Source organism: Macaca nemestrina, chromosome 12, assembly GCF_043159975.1.
Source record: "Macaca nemestrina isolate mMacNem1 chromosome 12, mMacNem.hap1, whole genome shotgun sequence".
Lineage (NCBI taxonomy): Eukaryota > Metazoa > Chordata > Mammalia > Primates > Cercopithecidae > Macaca > Macaca nemestrina.
The window spans coordinates 98,349,609-98,376,342 of NC_092136.1; the positions used below are offsets into that span (position 1 = coordinate 98,349,609).

Sequence of the window (26,734 nt, forward strand, 5' to 3'; positions counted from 1 at the left end):
GTACTTTCCATCTATGCAGAAACAGTTTGATCTGTAATGAATACAACAAGCGAAGGGGAGTTCTTGGTGTTGATGAGCCTGCATTATTTTTCTGTGGATGCAAGGATATAATTTTTTGCCAGATGAACTGACAGATGACTGTTATATCTGGTGGTACTTTGAAATTCAGCCTCTTAATGAGATGCCCCTTTCCAACTAATCACTGTCACAGAGGATGGCGCATTACCAAAAGTATGATTCTAGTCATAGCTGGGGAAGATTAATATGTAGCGACAACTGGGAACTCTAGGGGACTTTGGGAATAGAGAAGGTTAATTGGAAATGCTGAAATTAATGTTCATTAATTTGATAAACCGAAGAGCCATAGCTTGTTAAAACTAGATTGGATTTCTTTCATCTAATAATGCCTGTTATTTACTTGAGAAGATTCATTATAGAAATGAAAATGAATGACTATATAGAACTTAAAAGAGAGAGAAATAGTATCTAAAGAAGTAAACTTTGAAATCCTTTTTAATTCTAGAATAAATAATTCATATCTACTTAATAACTAATTCCTGGGGCTCCTGATTGTTTTTACAAATTGTGTTTTGAGGGTCTATTATTTTACACTATTAAACACACTAACAGTGTTTAGCAATAAATTGCATATTCTCAAAATATGCTCCATAAAATACATTTTATAAAATAAGTTTCAATGGTAAGTAAGTTTGGGAAACCCTAAAAAAAATAATTAAAAAGATTTACAATGCTCATTAACATTGATTTAAACTACGTTTAACCCCAAGGTTCTTAACCTTTTACCATTGAGTATGTTTTCCAAATTAACCTATTGAGAGATGGTTTGAACATGGTTTGGCAAAAGCTGGCCTGAGCTTATAAAACTATCTCAAATATTCCTTTTTTTTTTTTTTTAAAGATAATTCTCTTAGTAGAAAAAGTAGCAGAAACAAATAAAAACTATCAACGACAAAAAAAAACTATAACACAATACTTTTACTCATTCCAAAATAATTAAGAGAATATATAAGAGACTGTAAAACTTGTCAGAATTAACTGTGTAAAAGACCCTGACAAATAAAGCAAGGGAAGAACGTGAAGGCGGGGTTCTCATGCACAAATGCCTGATAACAACTGTCACTAAAATCTCTGCAAAAATCACAACTTTGTACAAAGACCAACACAACATTACATAAAAATTATACTTCTACAGGAACATCTTCCCAGCAACTGCATGTTCAACCTTGGACTCCTACCAGCCTTGCTATTGACCACTGTATCCAATGACAATAACTTCAATAATTTTGAAATCCTGCTCATTTTTCTTTTAAACATCTTAGTTTTCCTTTACCTCTTTGAAATGCACATAGTTTACTATGGCACATATATTTCTATTGCAATGACCATTCGCAGGTAAATGCCATTTTCTGTTAGAGAGTCTCTCTGTGTTATTTAGATTGAGAAAGCTTAGATTTGCCACATGACAAATTTCTATGTGTTATGCATGTCTTTGATCAAATTAAATAAAATAAAAATAAAACAATCTTAACAACTCATGTAAAATATTTAATTCATATTTGGTATCAAGACCAGCTAATTAAATTCTTATTTTGTTATTCTTTTTTCAATTTGTCATTTTATGTTTTTAAAGATCAAATATTATTTTTATTTCCCAATGCCTTTAAAGGTACTCCATGTTTCTGGAAACCGTGTTGATACAAGGTCAGCACATGACAAAAGATTCATATCAAGGTCAACTGGGTATGTTCTATCAATCACAGGGTTATAAACACATTTTTGTGTCTTATAATACATTTGAAATTTAGTTTTATAAATAGTAATAAATTGAAATAATTTAGTTTTTCTCAAAATATCAAAATAAAGAATTCATCTTTGTGCTATCCATACAAATTTTTACAATACACTGCATATCAATATGTATATGTGTGTCTGGAATTTATTCCTTCTGGTGGGTTCTTGCTCTTGCTGACTTCAAGAATGAAGCTGTGGAACGTTGTGGTGAGTGTTACAGCTCTTAAAGTTGCTGTGTCCAGAGTTTATTCCTTCAGATGTTCAGATGTATCCAGAGTTTCTTCCTTCCGGTGGGTTTTTGGTCTCGCTGACTTCAAGAATGAAGCTGTGGACCTTTGCAGTGAGTGTTACAGCTCTTAAAGGTGGTGCAGACCCAACTAGTGAGCAGCAGCAAGATTTATTGTGAAGAGTGAAAGAACAAAGCTTCCACAGCATGGAAGGGGACCTGAGCAGGTTGCTGCTGATGGCTGGGGTTGGCCAGCTTTTATTCCCTTATTTGTCCCCACCCACATCCTGCTGATTGGTCCATTTTACACAGTGCTCTTTGGTCCATTTTACAGAGTGATGATTGGTCCATTTCACAATCCTTTAGCTCGACACAGATAGATGATTGGTGCGTTTTTACTGAGTGCTGATTGGTGCGTTTAAAATCCTTTAACTAGACACAGAGTGCTGATTGGTGTGTTTATAATCCTCTCGCTAGACAGAAAAGTTCCCTAAGTCCCCACTTGATCCAGGAAGTCCAGCTGGTTTCACCTGTCAATCCCCCTCTAAAAAGGACACCCCAACTGCTGTTGGGAATTGGGTGATGATCACTCTAGCTATTTCCTGCTGGATAGGGGCAAAGAAGGGGCCCTGCAGTTGTAGTGTCCTCCAGTGGGGAACTCTTTAGGCCAGTCAAAGGGCCATCAGGTTGGTCCAGGGCTCCTCAGTAGAAGTTGTTAGTTGAGCTCATTTGGGATTCCGTTTGTAAGACCATCTGTAGCTTGATGGCCTCGATCCTAGAGGAAAGAAATTTGACAAGGAGGTAAAAAATACAGGGCCCAAAGGCGAGTAATAGCAAGATGGTTGTCACAGGACCTAGAAAGGGGAGAACCCATGTTGCCCAACTCCAGAGGTTGGTATAAGAGTTTGAAAGGCATTGTCTGATTTCAAAAACCTTTTCCTGTAAATGCCAGACAGTGTCTCATATTATCCCTGACTGGTTAGTGTAAAAACAACACCCATCCCCTAAGAAGGTGCAAAGTCCTCCTTTCTCAGCAGTGAGGAGGTCTAGGTCTCAGTGGTTTTGGAGAGTCATTGCTGCCAAAGAGTCTATTTGGGATTGTAGAGTAAGGATAGATTTTGTAGTTTCTTACAAACTGTCTGAGAAATGCTTTGAGAGTGTGTGGTAGTAGGATAATACATGTTACACTGTTAGCTTTTAGCAGACTTTACTTTTGTTGAAAACCTTGTAAGCTTGGGATTTCAATTATTCTTTGCTATTAATAAGACCTCATTCAATCCATATTAACTTAGAATTGGTAATTGATGGCTCCTCCCTGATTCTGTAAGTACTTTAAGGCTTGGCTGAGTGCAAACAGCTCCCACATTTGAGCAGACCAATTATTAGGCAATTGTCCTAACTGCTTCTATAAGAATTCCCTTATAGGAGAAGCTAGAAAAGCACAAGAGACAGGGAGTGTTTTCTAGAAGTGGGATTAGCCTCAGAGAAGAGAGGTGAGACGAAGTTTTTCTGACAGGCATTATGACACAGGGGGCAAGGGTCAGGACAGATAGGATAGATAGGTGAGTCTCGCTTAGGTGACATGACTTTGAGAGTTCCACTCATGGCCGCCAGGTCAACCAACTTGTTGTCAGGACCCCAGAGCTGAATGGCTTTTCTCTCTGTAGACCCTCAGCTCAACCCGGAAGTATGGGAAAAGTGGAAGCTGGTTCCAGGCAAACCAACGCTCCTAACTCCAAAGTTGGGGGTTGTTTGAGAACCCTTTCCCAGAAAGCCTGACACCTGTGTCTTTAGTCTGGTGGCTGCGCTAGTCACTTTTAACTGTCCGACAGGTGCCCGATATTTAGCCCCTGAATTCTAAGGAAAAATAGGGCAGAATAGTGAACGAAAGGGGTCCAATGGTACTCACCGCTTGGCAATAGGTGATAGTCCCTTTGTGGTCATCAAAATCTGTCCAGAATTTATTTCTTCTGGTGGGTTCTTGGTCTTGCTGACTTTAAGAAAGAAGTTACGATCTTTGTGGTGAGTGTTACAGCTCTTTAAGATGGTGTGTCCGGAGTTTATTCCTTCAGATGTTCAGATGTGTCTGGAGTTTCTTCCTTCCAGTGGGTTTGTGGTCTCACTGATTTCAAGAATGAAACCAGACACCTTCGCAGTGAGTGTTACAGCTCTTAAAGTTGGGGCAGACCCACAGAGTGAGCAGCAGCAAGATATATTGTGAAGAGCCAAAGAACAAAGATTCCACAGCATGGAAGGGAACCAGAGCAGGTTGCCGTTGCTGGCTGGAGTGGCCAGCTTTTATTCCCTTATTTGTTCCAGCCCATGTCCTGCTGATTTGTCCATTTTACAGAGTGCTGATTGGTCCATTTTACAGTCCTTTAACTAGATACAGAGTGCTGATTTGTGGGTTTTTACAGAGTGCTAATTGATGCATTTACGATCCTTTAGCTAGACACAGAGTCCTGATTGGTGCATTTTTACAGAGTGCTGATTGGTGCATTTACAATCCTTTAGCTAGACAGAGTGTTGATTGGTGCATTTACAATCCTCTAGCTAGACAGAAAAGCTCTCCAAGTCCCCACACAATCCAGGAAGTCCAGCTGGCTTCACCTCTCGTAAGTACCTATTTTTGAACTCTCTAAACTCTTGTTTTTATGTTCTGCCCATTTATCTAGTCCTGTACCAATATACACTGTATTATTTTCATAGATTAATAGATGCTTTGGCATCTCAATAGAAAAACAACTCCCATATCTTTGTTCTTATTTTTCTAAATTATTCTTACGATTCTTGAATATGTTTTTCATATACATTTTAGGATTAACTTGGTAAGATACAAAAATATTCAACATGGACTTGGCATGGTGACTCATGCCTGTTATCCCAGCACTTTCAAAGGCCAAGTCAGGCAGATCACCTGAGGTCAGGAGTTCGAGACCAGCCTGACCAACGTGGAGTACCCCATCTCTACTAAAAATACAAAATTAGCCAGGTGTGGTGACCCATGCCTGTAATCCCACCTACTCGGGAGGCTGAAGCAGGAGAATTGCTTGAACCCATGAGGCAGAGGGTGCAGTTAGCCAAGATTGTGCCACTGCACTGCAGCCTGGGTGACAGAGCTAGACTCTGTCTCAGAAAAAAAGAAAATTCAACCTGGATTTTTATGGAAATAACATTGCATTGGCTGATTAATTGCGGCAAAATTTACAATATAATAGTACTGAAAGATTCACAGAATTGAGTGGATCCATGGGCAAGCTGTAAATGTACCTGAGGAAATTTATTACATCTTTCAGTATATTTTTACAACTTCTTCAAAGGGATTAAGTTAATTCATAGTTTCTTCAGGTTTTGGTTGTTATTGTAAATTGACTATTCTTTCCTATTATATATTTCTTGATTGTTTAAATTTTTTTAGCAGAAGCAAAGATTTCCCCCCAGCTTTATTGAGCTATAATTGAAAATTTTAAAATATACATAGTTTAGGTGTACATCTTACTGTCTTGATATACTTAAACATTGAAATATAATTACCACAATCAAGCTAAGAAACATATCCATTAACTTATTTAGTTACATTTTTTGTGGTGAGTATGCTTAAGATTTGCTCTCAGTGCTGGGCACAGTGGCTCAATCCTGTAATCCCAGCACTTTGGGAGGCCAAAGCAAGCAGATCACCTGAGGTCAGGAGTTTGAGACCATCCTGACCAACATGGAAAAACCCTGTCTCTACTAAAAAGACAAAATTAGCCAAATGTGGTGGCACATGCCTGTAATCCCAGCTACTCAGGAGGCTGAAGCAGGAGAATCGCTTGAACCCAGGAGGCAGAGTTTGCGGTGAGCCATGATTGCACCTCTGAACTCCAGCCTGGGCAACAAGAGTGAAACTCCATCTCAAAAGAAAACAAACAAACAAAAACAAAAACAAAGCAAAACAAAAACAACGATTTGCTCTCATCAAATTAAAAGTATAAAACACATTATTTTTAACTATAGTCACCATGCTATAAATTAGCTCTCCAGAACTTACTCATTTTAGAAATGGTAGTCTACAACTGTTTACCAACATCTGCTCATTTACCTCAACCCATGACTTCTGGTAAGCACCTTATACTCTCTGTTTCTGTGGGTTTGAGGTTTTCTTTTCTTTTCTTTTCTTTTTTTTAGATTCCACATACAAGTGAGATAATGTAATATTTGTCTTTCCGTATCTTGCTAATTTCACTTAGCTTAACATTCTCCTGGCTTGTCTGTGTTGTTGCAACTGGCAGAATTTTCTCCCCTTTTTGTAGCTGTATAATATGCTATGTATGCATGATACATATTTTTTACATTTTCTCTATTCATTTATCTGCCAGTGGACAAAAGTTGACTTCATATCTAGGCTATTATGAATAATACTGCAATAAACAAGAGAATGAAGATTTATCTTCGACATACTTATTTCATTTCCTTTTGATATGTACCCAGTAGTAGGAGCACTGGGTCATATGGTAGTTTTTAATTTTTTGAGGAACCTCTATATTGTTCTTCCATAATGGATGTACCAATAGCTACTCCCAATCCACAGTATAGGAGGATTTCCTTTTCTCCACATCCTTGACAACACTTGTCATCTTTTGACTTTCTGATAGTAACCATCATAACAGCTCCACAGTGATGTCTCATTGTGAGTTATGTTGTCATTTTCCTGATGATTAGTGATGTCGACCACCTGTTTATTGCCCTGTTGACTATTCATATGCTGTCTTTGAAAAAAGTCTCTTCAGGTCCTTTGCACATTTTTAATTAGGTCATAGGGTTTTGTTTTGTTTTGTTTCTTTTTTTTTATCTATTGAGATTTTTGGCTATGTATTTTGGATATTAACTCCTTATCAGGTATATAATTTGCAAATATTTTCTCTATTCCATAGGTTGCCTTTTCATTTTTTAAAATTATTTGCTCTGCAAAATCATTTTAATTTCATATAGTACTACTGTTTATTGTAGCTTTTGCTGCCTATGCTTTTGATGTCATATTCAAAAAGTCATTGCCAAGAACAATTTTATGTAGTATTTCCTCTATGTTTCCTTCTAAGAGTTTGAAAGTTTCAGGTCTTGTTCTTATCTCATACCACTTACAAAAATTAACTCAAAATGGATTAAAGACTTAAGGGTAAGATTTGAAACTGTAAAATTACTAGAACAAAACATAGGGGCAAAGCTCCATCAGATAAATCTGGGAAAAATTTTTCATGTGAATCTCAAAGCACAGGGAACAAAAGTGAAAACAAACAAAGGGGTTACATCACACTAAAAGGTCTCTGCACAGCAAAGAAAACAATCCCCAGAGTTAAGAAGCAAGTTACAGAATAGAAAAAAATGTTTGCAAGCCATACATGTGATGAAGAGTTAATATCCAAAATATATAAGAAACGCAGACAAGTCAATAATAAGAAAACAACCTAATTAAAAGAAATGGGCAAAGTACCTAATAGATATTTCTCTAAAGAAAATACAAAAGGCCAACTGGTATATGAAAAAATGCTGAACATCACTAATTATCAGGGAAATGCAAATGAAAACCACAATGAGATAACACTTTGCACCTGCTGAAACTGCTATTATCAAACAGATAAAAGGTAACACGTGTTGTTGAGGATGTGGAGAAATGTAAATCCTTTCACACTGTTCTTGAGAATGAAAATTGATAACAGCTATCATGGAAAATGGTATGAGGTTTTTGAAAAAAAAAATAAAAATAACACCACCACAAGATCTGGAAATCCCAGTAATATATTAACCTAGAAGAGCTTAAATTACTATGTTAGAGGGTTTTGCATTCTTATGTTCATTGCAGCCAAAAGTTAAGTAATCAACCCAAGTATTCATTAGTGAATAAATGAAGAAAATGTGATACATATACACAATAGAAAAATTATAGCCTTAAAAAAGAAGGAAATTATGTCATTTACAATATGTATGAGCCTGTAGGACATTATTTTAATTGAAATGATTCAGGCACAGAAAGACAAATATGGTATGATCTCACTTACATGTGGAACCTAAAAACTTAAACTGGGAAACAGAGTATAATGATTGTTCCCAGGTGTAGACTGTGGTGTTAAGGAGATTAGTGAGAAAAACCAGAAAATTTTAGTTAGATAGGAGGAATAAATTTAAAAGATATGTAATGCTGTTACTATTTTTTAATCTTATCAATTTTATTTCAACATGGCAACTATATTTAATAACAATGTATTCTTGAAAGTCACAAATAGAGTATATTTTAAATGATCTTACTGAAACAATAAATATGTGAGGTGATATCTATGTTAATTAACTCAATCTAGCCATTCCACAATGTACACATATTTCAAAACATAATGTTGTCCACAATAAATATATAAATTTTTTACTAAATATAATTTTCAATTCTTATATTCAATTCTTCAGTCCTTTTGTAGTTATTTTTTTATGGTGCAAGATAAGGATCTAATTATATATTTTTTGGCATTTGGATATCCAGTTTTCCTAAAACCATTTATTGAAGAAATTATTATTTCTCCATTATATATTTGTGGCAACTTTATCAAAGATTACTTTCCCAATATGGGTGGGCTTATTTCTTGGCTTTCTACTGTGTTCCGTTGGTCTATGTGTCCATTTTTATGCCAATACCATACTGATTTGATTATTATAGCTTTGTAATGTAGTTTGAAATCAGAAAGCAATATTTCTCCAGCTTGGTTCTTCTTGCTCAAGACTGCTTTAGTTATTTAGGTCTTCAGGTATTTAGTTATTCTGATTCCATAAAAATTTTAGGATTGATTTTTCTATTTTTTAGAAAACTATCATTGGAATTTTGATAGGAATTGCATTCAGTATGTAGATTGCTTTAGGTAATATGACTACCTTGATAATATTAATTCTTTTAATCCATGAACACAGAATATATTTCCACTTATTTAAGCCGTCTTCAATTTCTAAAATTAATGTTTTACAGTTTTCCGTTTATAAATCTTTCACCTCCTTGTATAAATATATTTTCAAATATTTTATTTTATTTTTTCATAGCTGTTGTAAATGGAATTGCTTACTTAGTTTCTTTTTTTTTAATGGTTCATTAATAACATATAGATATATAACTGATTTTTACGTGTTCGTTTTGTGTTCTGTTCCCTTAATGAGTTAGTTAATTAGTTCCAAGATATTTTTTGGTGGAGTTTTTGGGATTTCAATATAGCAGATCATGTAATCTGCAAACAGAGACATTTTAAGTTTTCCTTTCAGATATGAATGCCTTTTATTTATTTATCTTGCCTAATTGCTCTAACTAGCACTACAAGTCATATGTCAAATAGAAGTGCCAAGAGTTGCCCTCCTTACCTTGTTCCCAATCACTGCTGAGTACTTTAGCTATAGGTTTGACTCATATAACTTTTATTGGGTTGGGATACATTTCTTTTATACGTAATTTTTTAAAGTTTTTTCTTTTATGAAAGAATGTTGATTTTTTCAAATGCTTTTTCTGATCTAAAGAGATGACTATATGATATTTCTTCTTCATTTTTGTTTGTTTTTTGAGACAGGGTCTCACTTTGTTGCCCAGGCTACAGTGCAGTGTCCTTCCACTTCAGTCTCCTGAGTAGCTGGGATTACAGATATAAGCCACTGTGCTCAGGCTATTATTTCTGTTTATGTGGTATAACACATTTATTGATTTATGTTGAACCATCCTTGCATTTCAGAGATAAATCACACTTAACTGTGGTAAATGATCCTTTTTCACATGCTTTGAATTTGGTTTGCTAGTATTTTGTTGGTGATTTTTGCCTTTATGTTGATCTGGGATATTGACTCATAGCACTTTTTTTTTTCTTATAGTGTCTTCATCTGGCTTTAGAATTAGGGTAATGCTGGCTTTATAAAATGAGTGTGAAAGTATTTTTTCCTCAAGTTTTTGGAAGACTTTCAAAAAGATTTGTGTTAATTTTTAAAATTTTCATTAGAAAAATAAAATTTTTATTTTTAAATGTTTGGTCTGAGCTCTTCTTTGTTGGGAGGGTTTTGATTAGTGGTTCAATATCCTTAATCATTATTTGTCTGTTCAGATGATCAGTTTCTTCATATTTCAGTCTTGGTAAGTTGTTTGTTTCTAGAAGTTTATTTCTTTTAGGTTATACAATTTTTTGGTGTATAATTGTTTATAATCATTTCTTATGATCCTTTGTAGTTCTGTGGTACTGTGGCAATATCTGCTCCTTCATTTCTGATTTTATTTATTTGAATCTTCTCTATTTTTTCTTAACTGATCCATTTGATTTCAAAAAATACTTAATTTTATCTCTTTTATTGTTTTCCTAGTCTCTACTTCATTTACTTCTGCTTTTGTTTCCTTTTTTCTGCTAACACTAAGCTTATTTTTTTTTTCCTTTTCTAGTTCCTTGAGTTATGAATATAGGTTGTTTATTTCAGGGGTCCTGAACACCTGGGCCACGGACCAGCATTAGATTCTCATAGGAGGGCAAACTCTGTTGTGAACTGTGCATGCAAGGGATCTAGGTTGCATACTCCTATGAGAATCTAATGCCTGAAGTGGAACAGTTTCATCCCAAAACCATCCCCGCAGATCGTGGAAACACTGTCTTCCATGAAACTGGTCCCTGGTGCTAAAAGAGTTGGAGACTGCTGGTTTATTTGAGATCTTATTTTTCTTAATGTAGGTGTTTATTGCTATGAACTTTCCTCCTATAATTACTTTTGCTGCATCCCATAAGGTTAGGTATTATGTGTTTACATTTTCATTTGCCTCAGCATGTTCTGTAATTTCCCTTTTGATTTTCTTCTTGGCCTAATGATTGTTTAGAGATATGTTGCTTAATTTTCATGTATTTATGATTTGTTTAACTTTCTTCCTGTTACTGATTTTTACTTTTATTTGTTGTGATTGGAAAAAATATCTGATATGTTTTCAATATTCTTAAGTTTGCTGAGACTACTTTTGTGGCCTAACATAAAACCCATCCATGAGAATGTTCCATGTGTGCTTGAGAAGAATCTGTATTCTGCTGCTGTTGGGTGGATTGTTCTATGTATGTTTTTTAGGTCCATTTGATTTAAAGTGTTGTTTAAGCCCAATGTTTTCTTACTGACTTTTGTTTTTAATGAAACTACCAAATTAGCTAGTAGCTACTGTTCCCAGCAGCTGTCAGAGGCCTGGATAAAAGAGCATCACTTGAGAACCTACCTGCATGAGTCCCTTCAAATATTCTAAATTTAATTATATATTTACCTTTATCAGTGAGTTTTTTCTCACTTTATCAGCGAGTCTCTCTCTCTCTCTCTTTCTCTCTCTCTTTTTTGAGACAGAGTTTCACTCTTGTTGCTCAGGCTGGAGTGCAATGGCATGATCACAGCTCACTGCAACCTCTGCTTCCTGGGTTCAAGCAATTCTCCTGCCTCAGCCTCCTGAGTAGCTGGGATTACAAGTGTGTGCCACTATGCCTGGCTAAGTTTTGTATTTTTTGTGGAGACTGGGTTTTACCATGTTGGCCAGGCTAGTCTCAAACTCCTGATCTCAGGTGATCCACCCACCTTGGCTTCCCAAAGTGCTGGGATTACAGGCATGAGCCACCATGCCCGGCTTATCATATATCTTTATTTATAATCAGTGTCCTTTGGTTTCTACTTGAAGAATTGTCTTCCTTATTTCTTTTAAGGTAGATCTAGTAGTGATAAATTGCCTCATCTTTTGTTTGCCTTGGAATATTTTTTTCTTTCATTTCTGAAAAACAGCTCTGCTGGGTATAGTGTTCTTGTTTGACAGTTTTGTTTTTTGTATTCTTGGTTTTACAGAACTTTGAATGAAGCATTTCATTTTCTCCTGGCCTGCAAAGTTTTTGTTGCATCGGTTTACTTTTTTTTTTTTTTTTTTTTTTTTTGTGAGCGACAGAGTCTTGCTCTGTAGCCCAGGCTGGGGAACAGTGGAGTGCAGTGGCATGATCTCACTCACTGCTACATCAATCTCCCAGATCCCATTTCAAGCAAATCTCCTGCCTCAGCCTCCTGAGTAGCTGGGATTACAGGCACGTACCACCATGCCCAGCTATTTTTTGTATTTTTAGTAAAGATGGAGTTTCACCATGTTGGCCAGGCTGGTGTTGAACTCCTGACCTCGTGATACACCCCTCGGCCTCCCGAAATGCTGGGATTACAGGCATGAGCCACCGCACCTGGCCACATGGGTTCACTTTTATATGATGATCACTGTTCAATTGCCGCTCTCAAAATTCTCTTTGACTTTGATAATTTGATTATAATGTGTCTTAGTGAAAGCCACTTTTAGTTTGACCATTTGAAACTGACAAGCTTTATGTAACTATATATTCATATCTTTTCTCATATTTGGAAAGTTTTCTGCCTTATATATTTCTTTACATAAGCGTTCTTGCCCTTTGACTGTCTCTGTTCCTTCTGAGAGTCACATAATGCACATATGGGTTTGCTTGATGATATCTCATCATTCCTGCATGTTTGCTTCACTGTTTTTAGTCTCTTTTGGTTCCTCTCACTGGTTTATTTCACACAGTCTGTCTCTGATGTTTTACTTTTGCTTGGTCAAATCTAATGTTGAAGCTCTCTGTTAAGTTTTCTGTTGAAACATTATATTCCTTATCTATAGAATAAATGTTTCATTTTTTCCTTATGGTTTCTATCTCTTCATTGAGCATCTCTTTTTATCTCCTTTTTTTTCTGATATATTCAGTTGTCTATATGAGTTTCCTTAAGACTACTATTTTAAATTTGTGTTCAGGAAATTTGTAGACTCCCACCTATTTGAAACCAACCACTGGAGCTTTATCTTGTTTATTTGTGGGTGTAATATTTTCTTGATACTTCATGTTCCTTTTACTTCTGTCTTTGTATTTGAAAAAGCAGTCACATCCTCCATTTTTTACTGACTGGCTTTGAGAGAGAAAGGTCTTCACTAGTGATCCCAGCAAGAGATTCTTAAGGTCTTTTAGATATTTTCTATGGTTGCACCCACTCTACTCTTCTTGTTTTCTTCTAGGGTTCTAGGGGAAAGTTTTAGGATTGTGTGGCTCTCTAGAACACAAAATTAGGCCCAGTGCTGTCAGTCTTCCATTTATTTTTCCTGAGTCAGTGCCCTGAAATGTTTATGGTGGTGAATCTTCTCCTTTCTGCTCCTGATATTTATGTGTTATCTGTGGAACTTCATATAGGTTGTACATAGGAATATGTGGAGAACAGTCCACTGTAGGTGACACCTCTTGGTGTCTGTGACCCAGTTAGCAGAATCTGTGGCCTGCTGTTTACAACTGCACACTGCCTGCTGTGTACTCGCACCCATTCTGTCTCTTCCTAACCTCAGGAAATTGCCATCCCTTAGACATTCAACTTTGCTGATTCTCTCAGTGTTCCATGTGGGGACGAGACAGAAGTGGGCCTCCTGGACGGTTTCCCAAAAGACTGGGTGAGCTGGGTGCTGATTTTGCACTCACCTTTCCCTGTGGGAGAAATTGGAGGCCAAAGGGGTCTCTCTCAGTATCAAACTCTACCACATTGAGGGAGGAGTAATGTGAGTAAAATGAAACTGCTCTGTTAATTAGTACCTTTGTTATGTATTTACTCAGATTTTTGATTCCAATGTGGTACTTAAAACCTCTAAGCTAGAACCCGGAGTCCACAAAGTTATTCTTCTCAATGGCTGGTTGTCAAAATTGATGTTTCCTTTGCAATATGAGGCTAAAACCTCCTATTCAACCATACTGCCCATTTCCCATAAACTGGACATTTTAGATAATCCATTAAAGCAACTCCATATTTTAAATTGTTTTTTTCAGTTATTTTTATTTCTTAAGTAATTTGCCTGGACTTAAACTGCAAAATTTTCCTCCTCTCCAAAAAAAATAGCCCCTGCTATTTATTATTATTATTGCTTTTTATTTTTATCTCTTAGGCCAACTTGTGAAGCAGCACCCAATATATCACATTACTTAGTTGTCAGCTAATGCTTTGAGCTGAAGTTTTGTTCAAGCTCATCAAAGCTGAGAGGCTTCTATCCAATGCTGATTGATATATATGTGGGTTGAGAAACATTCAAAATTCATCCAGTTCTTTAAAACTTATTTGACTTCAGTGTTCACTGTTCTCTTTAGTGTCTTCCTTTTGTAGCAGTATAGTTTTCAAAAAACCAAAGATGTCTTAGAGCTTATTTAATTCAGTATATATTAGTTTTTTAGGGCTACCATAGAGAAATAACACACTGAGTGGCTTAAAGATCAGACATTTATTTTCTCACAGTTCTGGGGGCTAGAAGTCCAAAGTCAAAGTATTGTTATGTTTGTTTGTTTATTGCCTCCTGAGGCCTTTCTCCTTGGCTTGCAGGTGGCTGCCTTCTTGCTGTGTGCTCACCTGGCCCTTTCTCTGTGTGAACACATCCTCTATGTCTCTCTCTCCTTTATATGGACATTAATCTTATTGGATCACAGCCCACCTATATGACCTTATTTTTTTTTTTTTTTTTTTTTTGAGACGGAGTCTCGCTCTGTCGCCCAGGCTGGAGTGCAGTGGCCGGATCTCAGCTCACTGCAAGCTCCGCCCCCCTGGGTTCACGCCATTCTCCTGCCTCAGCCTCCCGAGTAGCTGGGACTACAGGCGCCCGCCACCTCGCCCGGCTAGTTTTTTGTATTTTTTTTAGTAGAGACGGGGTTTCACCGTGTTAGCCAGAATGGTCTCGATCTCCTGACCTCGTGATCCGCCCGCCTCGGCCTCCCAGAGTGCTGGGATTACAGGCTTGAGCCACCGCGCCCGGCCTATATGACCTTATTTAACAGTGATCATCTCTTTAAAGACCGTATATTCAAATACATCACATTCTGAGATGTATTAAAAGTCAGGACTTTAAAATATAAATTTTGGGAGGATACAATTCAATCTGATACACTATGGCTCTTTCTTTTTTCCAAGCTCTCTGTCTATTCCGGGTTGGTCCACTATTTATCCTAATCAAGGTCATAACTCTGGATACTAGAAGCAAGGTGTTTTCCCCATATATTTTCTACCACTTTTAGTTGACTAAACCTTGGGCTTTTGCCTACAACCCTCATGCCAAATTGAATCTGCACACTCTGGCGGCACAGCTGCCTGCTTTTGCAGCCAAATCTGCTCTGGTAAAACTGTAGTTCTTCACAATTTGGTGTAAAGATCAAGAATAGTAACAAGCCCAAGCAATGAATGAGCTGATTCCCATTTTCTCTTACCCTAAGAATTACCAGTTTATTTAAAAATACTTCTAAGTTTATTGTATGCCTTTCATTAATTTCTAGAAACTTGAAATTGTTGTTATCAGAAATTCTGTTCCATTTTACACTTCTGTTTTCTTTTGTGTGTATGTTTTTCTCTCCTTCCACACCCCCTTTTTTGTGTGTGATAGGATTGCCGACTTCTTTATTCCTTCACATATGGAAATTTAACCTCTTCTGAGTTTTGCTTTTGCTCTAACAAATTCCTTTTGGGTTTAATTTTGTCTTTACAAGAATACATTTTTTATTTATGATCTAGGAGGCTTCTGTTAACAAATTTTCTGAGTTCTTGTAGATCTTAAAATGTCTTCATTCAATAAATTTTGACTGGATACAGAATTTAAAACTAAACATTTTTCCTCTAGATACGAAAACTATTTTTAACAATATTTGTAGATAAAGACTCATTATATTTATTCCCACACCTAACTTTTAATTCACTAAAATATTTAGAAATTATACTTACTCAAAATTATTTAAGATACTGTCATATATGTGTGTATACAAATATAAATAAATAAATATATATATATATATATATATATTATTTTTTGAGATGGAATTTTTCTCTTGTTGCCCAGCTGGAGCGTAATGGTGCAATCTTGGCTCACTGCAACCTCCACTTTCCAGGTTCAAGCTATTCTCCTGCCTCAGCCTCCCAAATAGCGGGGATTAAAGGCATGCGCCACCACACCCAGCTAATTTTGCACTTTTAGTAGAGATGGGGTTTCTCCATGTTTGACAGGCTGGTCTGTCAAACCAGCCTGTCAGGTGATCCGCCTGCCTCAGCCTCCCAAAGCGCTGGGATTACAGGCATGAGCCACTGCTCCCGACTGTCCTATATATTTTTAAATGTTTTTAAGGTTCGATAAAAAACATGTACGTATGTGCTATTTTTGATGCATACAAACCTAAAGGATATTTCACTCTTCCTGTAGAATCTCTTGACTGAGCCCACTTATTTCCTATGAAGCACTTACACATAGCAGATATTCAGTGGAGAAAACTGCTCATGCTAATGATTTCTGTTTTCCCTTTCTAGACCAAATTCTCCCAAGCCTGCAGAGACAAAAGACAGTGTCCGTAAGGAAAAGTGGCTTGCACTAAAAAGCTTATCTCAGAACAGTCATTTTTTTCATTAAATTTACTTCTTTTCCTCATTTTTTTTCACAGCTCTCTAATGTCTTTAAAGATAATTTTTTTTTTTTTTTTTTTTTTTTTTTTTTAGATAGCCTGCTAGGATTTGCTGTATCTTTCTCAGAAATAGAACTTATCTACCACTTTTTATTTACTATTATTATTTGAGTATTAATGTTTTATTATACCTACATATATTAGCAATTATGTGATCATAGTATCATGAAAGATGACTTAATCAATGTTAAATATTTTTGCTTTATCTGTTTTCAAAAAGTTCTCTAAACTACCTATTCAACCCATTTAAGCCTTTCACATTACCATTTGTTGAAGTATTTTCCAACCAATAATGTTCTCTGAACCAAATAATAATCTGGTTATTTGGTTTTTTGGTTCTTTTTTTATGGGTACATAGTAGGCATATATATTTATGGGGTACATGAGATACTTTAATACAGGCATCAATATATAATAATTATATCAGGGTAAATGGTGTATCCATCACCTCAAGCAACTTTCATTTCTTTGTGTTATGAACATTTCAGTTATACTTTTAATTATTTTTAACCCTGTAATAAATCATTGTTGACTGTGGTCACCTTGTTGTGCTATCAAGTACTAGATCTTATTCATTCTATCTAATTATATTCTTGTACACATTAATCATCACCACCTCCTGCTCCCTTCCCACTAGCCTTCTCACTATCCTTTTTTAATTCTCTATGGCCTTGAATTCAACTGTTTTAATTTTTAGTTCCTGCACATGACTGAGAACATGTAAAGTTTGTGTTTCAGTGCCTGACTTATTTCACTTAAGATAGGGTGCTCCATATCTATGTTGTAAATGACAGGATCTCCTTTTTATTTTTGGGGGGCTGCATAGAACTCTGCTGTGTATACATACCATATTTTCGTAATATGTGCATCAGTTGATGGACACTTAGGTTTATTCCAAATATTGGCTTCCATGAATAGTTCTGCAATAAACATGGGAGTACAGCAAAGGATATACTGAATTTCTTTATTCTGGGTATATAACTAGCAGTGGGCTACTGGACTGTATCTTAGTTTTATTTTTAGTTTTTTGAGAAACTTCCACAATGTTCTCCATAGTGGCTGTAGTAATTTACATTCCCACCAATAGTGTATGAGGGTTCCCTTTTCTCCACACTCTTACCAATATTCATTATTGCCTATCTTAGGATAAGATCCGTTTTAACTGGAGTGAGATGATATTTCATTGTAATTTTGATTTGCATTTCTCTGAGGATGAGTAATACTGGCCACCTTTTCGTATGTCTGGTTGCTGTTTTTATGTCTTCTTTTCAGAAATGCCTATTCAGGATGCTTATAAATTTGCTTCTTTTTTTTTTTTTTCTTTTAGACGGAGTCTCTCTCTGTCACCAGGTTGGAGTCAGTGGTGTGATCTCGGCTCATTGCAACCTCTGCCTCCCGAGTTCAAGTGATTCTCCTGCCTCAGTCTCCCGAGTAGCTGGGACTACAGGTGTGCACCACTATGCCCAGCTAATTTTTATACTTTTACTACAAACATGGTTTCACCATGTTGGCCAGGATGGTCTCGATCTCCTGACCTCATGATCTGCTCTCCTCGGCCTAACAAAATGCTGGGATTACAGGCATGAGCCACTGGGCCCAGCCTCATTTGCCTATTTTTTATTCAGATTATTAGATATTTCCCTATTGAGTTGAGTTCCTTATATATTATGCTTGTTAATCCCTTAGATAGACAGCTTGCAAATATTTTCTTCCATTCCGTGTATTGTCTCTTCACTTTGTTAATTGCTTCCTTTTCTGTGCAGAGCTTTTTAATTTTATGTGATCTCATTTGTCCATTTTCATTTGTTTGCCTCTGCTTTTGAGGTATTGCTCAAAAAATCTAATCCCAGACCAATACCCTGAAGAGTCCTTGATGTTTACTTGTAGTAGTTTCATAGTTTGAGGTCTTAGTCTTCAATCCATTTTGATTCGATTTGTGAATGTGGTGAGAGATAAGGGCCTAGTTTTATTCTTCCACATATGTATACCCAATTTCCCCAGCACCATTTATTGAAGAGACTGTTTGCCAATGTATACTTTTGGCACCTTTGTTGAAAATGAGTTCACTGTAGGTGCATAGATTTATTGCTGAGTTCACTATTCTATTGTATGTATCAGTTTCTATGCCAGGACAATGCTGTTTTGTTTACTATAGCTGTGTAATATAATTTAAAGGCAAGAAATGTAATTGTTCCAGTTTTGTTCATTTTGTTCAGAATAGCTTCAGCTATTCCAAGCCTTTTTCATTTCCATATAAATTTTAGGAGTTTTTTTCCTATTTCTTTGAAGAATGTCATTAGTATTTTTGAAGAGAGTGCATTGAATCTGTCAATTGCTTTCAGTAGTATGGGCATTTTAACAATATTGAGTTTTCCAATTCATGAACTTGAAATATTTTTCCACTTTTTGTATCTTTTTCAATTTTTTGAATTTATGTTTTTTAGTTTTTATTGTAGGGCTCTTTCACTTCATTGATTAAGTTTATTCCTTGGCCTTTTATTTTAACTGCAGCTATTGTAAATGGGATTACTTTCTTGATTTTTTAAAGATTGTTTGCTGTTGGCATATAGAAACACTACTGATTTTTGTATATTGATTTTTTATTCCACTTTACTAAATTTGTTTATCAGTTCTAATAGTTTTTTAGTGGAGTCATTAGATTTTTCCAAATTTAAAATTTTATTATCTGCAAATGGGATAATTTGGTTTCCTTTCCACTTTGGATGCTGTTTATTTATTTCTCTTGTCTCATTGCTTTACCTAGGACTTCCAGCGCTAAGGTGAATAATGGAAAAGTGGGTATCCTTTTTTGTTCTAGATCTTGGAAAAAAGGCTTTCATTAGTTTTTCCCCATTCAGTATGATACTAGTTCTGAGTCTGTCATATATGGCTTTTATTTTGTTGAGGTATGTTCCTTCTATACCCAGTTTTTTTTTTTTTTTTTTTTTTTTTTGAGGGTTTTTATTATGAAGGAATGTTTAATTTTATCAAATGCTTCTTCAGCATCAATCGAAATGATCATATAATTTTTGTCCTTCATTCTTTCGATATGATGTATCACATTGATTGATCTGCAGAAACATCCTTGCATCCCTGTGATGAATACTATTTAGTCATGATTAATGATTTTTTCAATGTGTTGATGAATTCAGTTTGCTAGTTTTTTGTTGAAAATTTTTACCACAATCTTCCTCAGAAATATTGGTCTGTAGTTTTGTTTTTTTGGTATGTCTTTTTCTGGTTTTGGTATCAGGGTAATACTGGCCTCATAGAATGATTTTGGAAATATTCCCTCCTCCTCTGTGTGTTGGAATAGTTTGAATAGGATGGATATATATTTCTGTTAGTGTTTGGTAGCCTGGAAGTCATCAAATTCTGGCTATTTTTGTTGGGAGCCTTTTTATTATAATCTTCAATCGCTTTGCTTGGTCCATTCAGGTTTTAGATTTCTTAATGGTTCAATATTGGTAGGTTGTATATACCATAGAATTCATTCATTTCTTATAGGTTTTTCAATTTAGTGGCATATAATTGCTCATAGTAGTCTCTAATATTCCTTTGAATTTATGTAGTATCAATTGTCATGTATCTTTTTTCACTTCTGATTGTATGTATTTGGGTCTTCTTTCTTTTCTCAGTTAGCTAAAATTTTGTTCATTATATTTATCTTTTCAAATAAATGAACTTTTCATCTGTTGATCTTTTATACATATATTAATTTTATTTATTTTTCTCTGATCTTTATTACTTTCTTTTCTTCTACTAATTTTGTGTTTCATTTGCTCTTGCTTTTTTAGTTGTTAAAAATGCATAATTAAGTTGTTTATTTAAAGTTTTTCTACTTTGTTGTAAGTGCTTATTGCCATAAACTTTCCTCTTGGTACTGCTTTTGCTGTATCACTTAGGCTTTGGTATGCTGTGTTGCCATTTTTATATGTTTCAAAAAACGATTTCCTTTTCTTCTTATTTCCTTTATCCACTGATGATTCCGGAGCAGATTGTTTAATTTCCATGAATCTGTATAGTTTTAAAATTCTTTGTTTTGAGTTCTAGCTATCTTACATTATGGTCAGAGGAGATATGTGACATGTTTTCAAATTTTTTGAATTTTTAAAAACTTTTATGTGGCATAACATAAGGTCTCTCCTTAAGAATAATCCATGTACTGAGGAGAAGGGTACACATTCAGCAGCCATTGGATAAGATCTTCTGTAAATAGCTTAGGTCCTTTTGATCTATATTGTAGATTAAGCTCAATATTTCTTTGTTGATTTTCTATCTGGATGATCTTTCCAATGCTGAAAATGTGGCATTGGAAACTCTGGCTATGATTGTATGCAAGTCTCTCTCTCTCTTTAGCTCTAATAATATTTGCTTTATGTATACATGGGTACTACATTGTTGGGTGCATATATATTTTCAATTGTTATATGCTCTTGTTGAATTGACTCCTTTATCATTATATAATGACCCTCCTTGTCTCTTTTTATAGTTTTCTTCTTGAAATCTATTTTATTTGATACACACACATACACACACACACACACACACACACATACATACTCCTTCCTTTTGTAGTTTCCATTTGCATGGAACATATTTTCCATACTTTTATGTTCAGTCTGTGTGTGTCTTTATTCGTGAAGTGTGCTTCTTGAAGGGAGCAGATGGGTCTTGCTTTTTTATTCATCCAGCCACTCTGTATATTTTGATTAAAGAGTTCAGCACATTTTCCTTCAATGATATTATTGATAATAAGGACTTACTCCTGCTGTTGTGTTACTTATTTTCTGGTTGTTTTGTGATCTTTTCTTTCTTCCTTCTTTCCTATATTCCTTTTTAGGAAAGTGATTTTCTCTGATGGTATTATCGAATTTCTTGCTTTTTAGCTTTTGTGTATCTGTTGTAGGTTTTTATTTTTTTTAATTTGAAGTTACCACAAGGCTTGCAAATACCATTTATAATCCATTATTTTAAACTGATAACAAACTCTGATGCAAAAATTAACAAACAAACAAGAAGGAAAAACTAATAGAAACTACATTTTAACTTCATCTTCCTCCGCTTTTAAACTGTCTTTGTTTCTATTTAAATGTTATTATACTGTCTGTGTCTTAAAAGTTGTCATAGGTATTAATTTTGATAGGTTTCTCTTTTTGTTATCCTACTCAAGATATTAGTAGTTTACACACTACAATTACAGTGTTATAATATGCTGTATTTTTTGTGTGTGTCAAAATTTCACATTTCTACCACTTAATTTATGCTAAATAGTTTTTACCAGTTAATAGAAGTTAGTTGTATACATTATGTATTTGTGTGGGGCTAGGGGATGGGAAATATGAAAAATACTAATTCATATAGTGAGAAGAAAACATGACAAAACCTAGAGGTGGAGATGCACATGATCTAAACAAAACTAAGAAAACGAAAGTACAATGGTGTGAAGAATACAGACTAATGAGAAGCATGGCATGATATAAGGCCATGAAAGAAATTATAGATCACATTGAAACTGTGAAGCTGTTCTTGTAGACTATGGCATTTATTCTTAAAGAATGAGATTTTGTTTAATACATTGATTACCCATTACATATAATCTGTGTATATAATAATACATCATATGTTGATCATGGGATTGACTTAGGTAATTTGTAATGGTAAAATTATTCCTGCCACAGTATATAGAATATAGTGGAATTAAGAATAATTTGTAAAGAAATTAGTGTTTTATTACTGATGATTGCTGAAGACTATCAAATGTAAAAGTATAAATGGAGAAAAATGAATGGATTATAGAGATTTTGTGGCATAGTATGAACATAATATGGAGTTGATTAGCTGTGGACTCAAAGGTAAAAGATAAAGAGATTAATTATTACATTCGGATTTCTGGTGTAAGGAAATATATTGATTAAGGTAGTACACAGGATAAATGAAAAGAATCAGGTCTGTAGGGGGAATAAATGAATGTAGTTCTGTTCACATTAGTTTTAAAGGGCTTATAAGACAACTAAATGAGGATATAAAATAGGCTTAGGATTTTTTTTTTTTTTTTTTGACAGTGTGAGGAAATGTCAGGGCTAGTGAAAATATAAAATAAAAGAGATTAACAACAAACCTATAAAAATGGTATGTAATCTGGGAAAGGATATTAGTTGTAGATAATAAAATAATCTAGGAAATATCTGGTGGAAATTAAACATTTAAGGAGTGGTGGGATAAGTAGCCGTTGGCAAAATGGCTGAAACAGAGCAGCTAGTGAAACAAAAAGAATGAGAAAAAAAAAAAGCAAATGAACAAATAAAGGGGAACTTGTGTTATAACAAAAGCCAGTGAACAAAGTGATTTAAAGAAGGAACAAGTGATGAGCAGAGGTAATTACTATAAACTAGTGATTCCTGACTGATTTTTCTTTCACATTGTCTTTCACATCCACGTGTAAAATTTATCCCCCAACATGATTTCTCCTTGCATCGTCCATTGTTTCCCATCTTCTCTAATGTCTTGTCTATACTATGTGATCATTTCTCAACTAGTTTCACTGCTTCCACTCTAGGCCCTTACAGCAAATTTTTCAAATAAGAGCAATAATGATATTTCAAAAATGCAAGTTAAAAAATGTAAATCAAATCAGGTTAATCCCTACTCTCAACTTTCAACAATCTCCTGTAACACTTGTAATAAAATCTAAACTGATTACAAGAGACTTTACATCCTTTGGTATCCTCTCTGAACTATGCCTTAATACACTTTGATCACTGTATTCTAGTCACAGTTATCTCATTGATAGTTTCTGGACATGTGAATTATAGTAGATTGATTATAAAAATAATGATAATTCTTAACTCCTATCTGTATCCACACCCTTTGTAAAATGATTCTGCCACTCATTCCAGCAAAACATAATCTCCTTCCTTCAGCCCATGCCTTTAGGCTGACATGATTTTCCTAGGCCAAAAGAATGTAACAAAAGTGATGGAGGATTAGTTAAAAATCTAGGCCTCAAGAACCTTTGAGTACCTTCCTCTCTTTCTTGAACCCCAATAATGAGCTAGCATGATAAAGAATGAGGGAGCTGGAGGTGGAGTAGAGCTGATATATTCTGGCCAAGGTAATCCTAGATTAGTCAACTCATATCTACCTGGCAGCTGAAACAGGTGTATAGCTGAGCCAACCTAGATAGTGTCATCCACATTTGGCCTAGATTAAAGAATGATCCAAAGACCCATGAACTCATGAACTAAACAAATGCCAATTGTTTTGAGTCAGTGAGTTCTGGGGTGGCTTTGTTATATAGCAACAGCTTAATGATACTGTTCTCTTTGCTTGGTATAATAGTCTATAAGACATTTTCATTATAGCATCCTCAATTTAAGTCGTTGTTTATATGCTACTGCTTCAGAAAATACTTCTCTGACCATCTTTTCTAAAATCACTGCTTTCTTATCCTACATTATTCCTTCATTGTGCAAATAAGCTAACAGTTCTATCAATTCATTAGGTATTTGTTTTTATTTAATCTTATCTTTGTTTTAGTGTTAAATGTACAATAAAAATATAGTACTTCAGCATACCTGGCACAATGGAAGAGATCTATAATATTGTGTTTTATTTCACAGTTTGCACAACATAAATCCACACTTTTCATCTCTTTGATGAATTTCTTTATCAAGTTTTACGGTAACTCAAGTAAATTGTCCCTCTGAATGTCCATTTCACATGGTTTATGACATATCAAAATTCTAGGGTGACTACAACTTAAGAAATCAAGCTGAGCCATCTCCTCTTTTGATGAAATACAGAGGATAATGTTCAATAGTCAATGTAAATATTACTTAAATATCTCATCGTAAAAAAAAAATCCCTCTGATAAGTAAGTAGCTGAATTAGATGGAGCCACCAAGGACTATCTGAGTTTCAAACTGGTTGGAATTGCATTCTATTGAAGCTGTTCTCACTTAAGTATATTACAGATCCAGCAACTGAGCAATGTTTGATAATTACATGTCTTGAGGTAATCTTATTTGGGTTAAATCTGCTTGGATTTATATTAGTCAAGACTTCCCCTTTGTTTTTAATTTTTCACAAAGAGCCTGAAGTGTCTGAAGTGTTCAATGCAGACTCGAAAACCAATAATTCTTTATTGCATTTGTGGGGCAAGTGTTATATTAACACTCCAGCCCTCTCACTATAGAGGAAAATGCCTGTTAAAGTATTCAGTTTTACATGTGCTATTTACACGTGCTAAATATTTCTCATTCGTTGGTTCTTGAACAAGGTTTACTATTATCTTCCACAGTAATTACTACAAATTTTCTAAATAAAGTCAGTTATATCTACTTCCATACATCCTGGTAAGGAAATGATGGTTGGTGATAAATAGTCTGGAAAAAAATAAAGCTTGAGAACAACATAAAAAAGATGAAAAAACAATATTTCATTTGGTTTCTTAAAAAATGAATGAACAGGCTACATTACTAGTATATGACTTTTCAGCATAATAGTGAAGCATGTCTTAAAAGTAACATGAGTCTGAAACAAAAAGGCCGTTTGAATTTATGAACATATAAACCGGTAAAACTCCTAGACAAGAGAGTATAACTCTTGATGGTGGCAAGCTTTACCTTCTATACATAGTAAAATAAACGTTATTCGTTGGAAAAACTGCTTCTGATAAAGAACTCGGAGGATTCTAGCATGACAGTGTGAGGACCTCTGCTGACTCACTCTCCAATTGAACTGGTGAAAATACACACACACACACACACACACACACACACACACGCATGCACATACACATTTAAAGTCTCTAGAAATGGTCATTAAAGCAAATAACAAATGAAGAAACATCGATTCATAAAAATTTTTGAAAACGTGGTGTAAAAGGGATAAACTGGTATGTGAACCAAGACTACTGTCCCTACTCCACAACAATCCTGTGTTATGTTTCCTTAGGGCTTAGTTGGGAAGCCAGCTCTCCTTATAAGTAAAATTAAATCATGCTATTATGGCTTAGTTATACAATCCAAGTAAGGCTAACATTTTACAAGCATTTTAAAAACAAAAAGTAAGATATTATATTGGAACTAGGAATATTCCTATAACTTTAACAGAATAAAAGTTTTAAAGAACCCGGGCATTGAGGATTCCTACAAATGTACTGCTTAAAGTACATTCAATAATTCAAAGTAATTTAATTTTAGGATGAAATCTGAATAAGCCCAAATATATGAATCTTTCTATTTTGTCTAAGCTGTACTATACTGAACCAGGGGAATAAAAGCAAGAAAAAAAATCTGATTTCAGTAAATTTTCAAATTTCCTTTAAAGCAATATTAACTCTAAAGGACCTAGGAAAGACATTTATATTATGGTTAACTTTAGATAGATGGATAGTTGATAGCTTGATAGACCTTACCAACTCCGAATCAAGAGAGTTTTATTTTCATTTCTTATAGCTGACATCCTAAGAAACATTATCTTTTGAGGGCACAATCTTTCACTTGCATACTCTATGGTTATGCATCTAAATCTGGATCCAAGGCTTAAGACCTAGTATATTACTGGTGCTCAATTATCTGTTTCAGTGAATTGTTAACTCAAGTAGCTATCATAAAACAATTTTCTTGTTTTTTTTTTATGCCCAATAATTGACTCAATTATTTTAAATAGTCATGTAAAGAAATAAGGAACACACTACATTTGTCTGTGCTTGTTTGCTCCAGTGATCATCAACAGAGAAAATAAAACTTAAAATAATTTTGTAGAACTTGATTTTTTCTTGGTAGAAAAATATTCAATATATAACTGATAATTGAAATTAGAGACATTTGTTTGCTCCTCATATACTTTTAAGTATATTACAGCTGAAATGAACCCTATAATCTTTTACAAATATTTTAGTATTCATCAAAATGTGTTACATATACAGACAAAACTTTTTTCTCACTTGTAATTAATTCTCCTTGAATCCCAAAGCACTGATTTCCATGCTGTTGAGTTATTGTAAGGAAATTGAGTAGGAATTTAATTTGCCTGATAAGTGATCCTTCTTGCTGAAACAGCATTGTATCACCTAGGATAAAATGAATCCTTAAAAGAAGGCAAAACCAAGCTGTAAAAAAATATCTGGTGGTTTTGAGATTAAAATACTCACTGTATTTTGCCAGTGTATTGGCATCCATCATAAGTA

The 26,734-nt window shown here is 34.8% G+C and overlaps 1 long non-coding RNA gene across 5 annotated transcripts in view; it reads left to right on the top strand.

Annotated features, from left to right (window-relative positions):
* The window catches only part of LOC105484299 (uncharacterized), a 518,018-nt gene that overhangs the window by 346,132 nt on the left and 145,152 nt on the right, over positions 1-26,734 (top strand). The window lies entirely within an intron of this gene.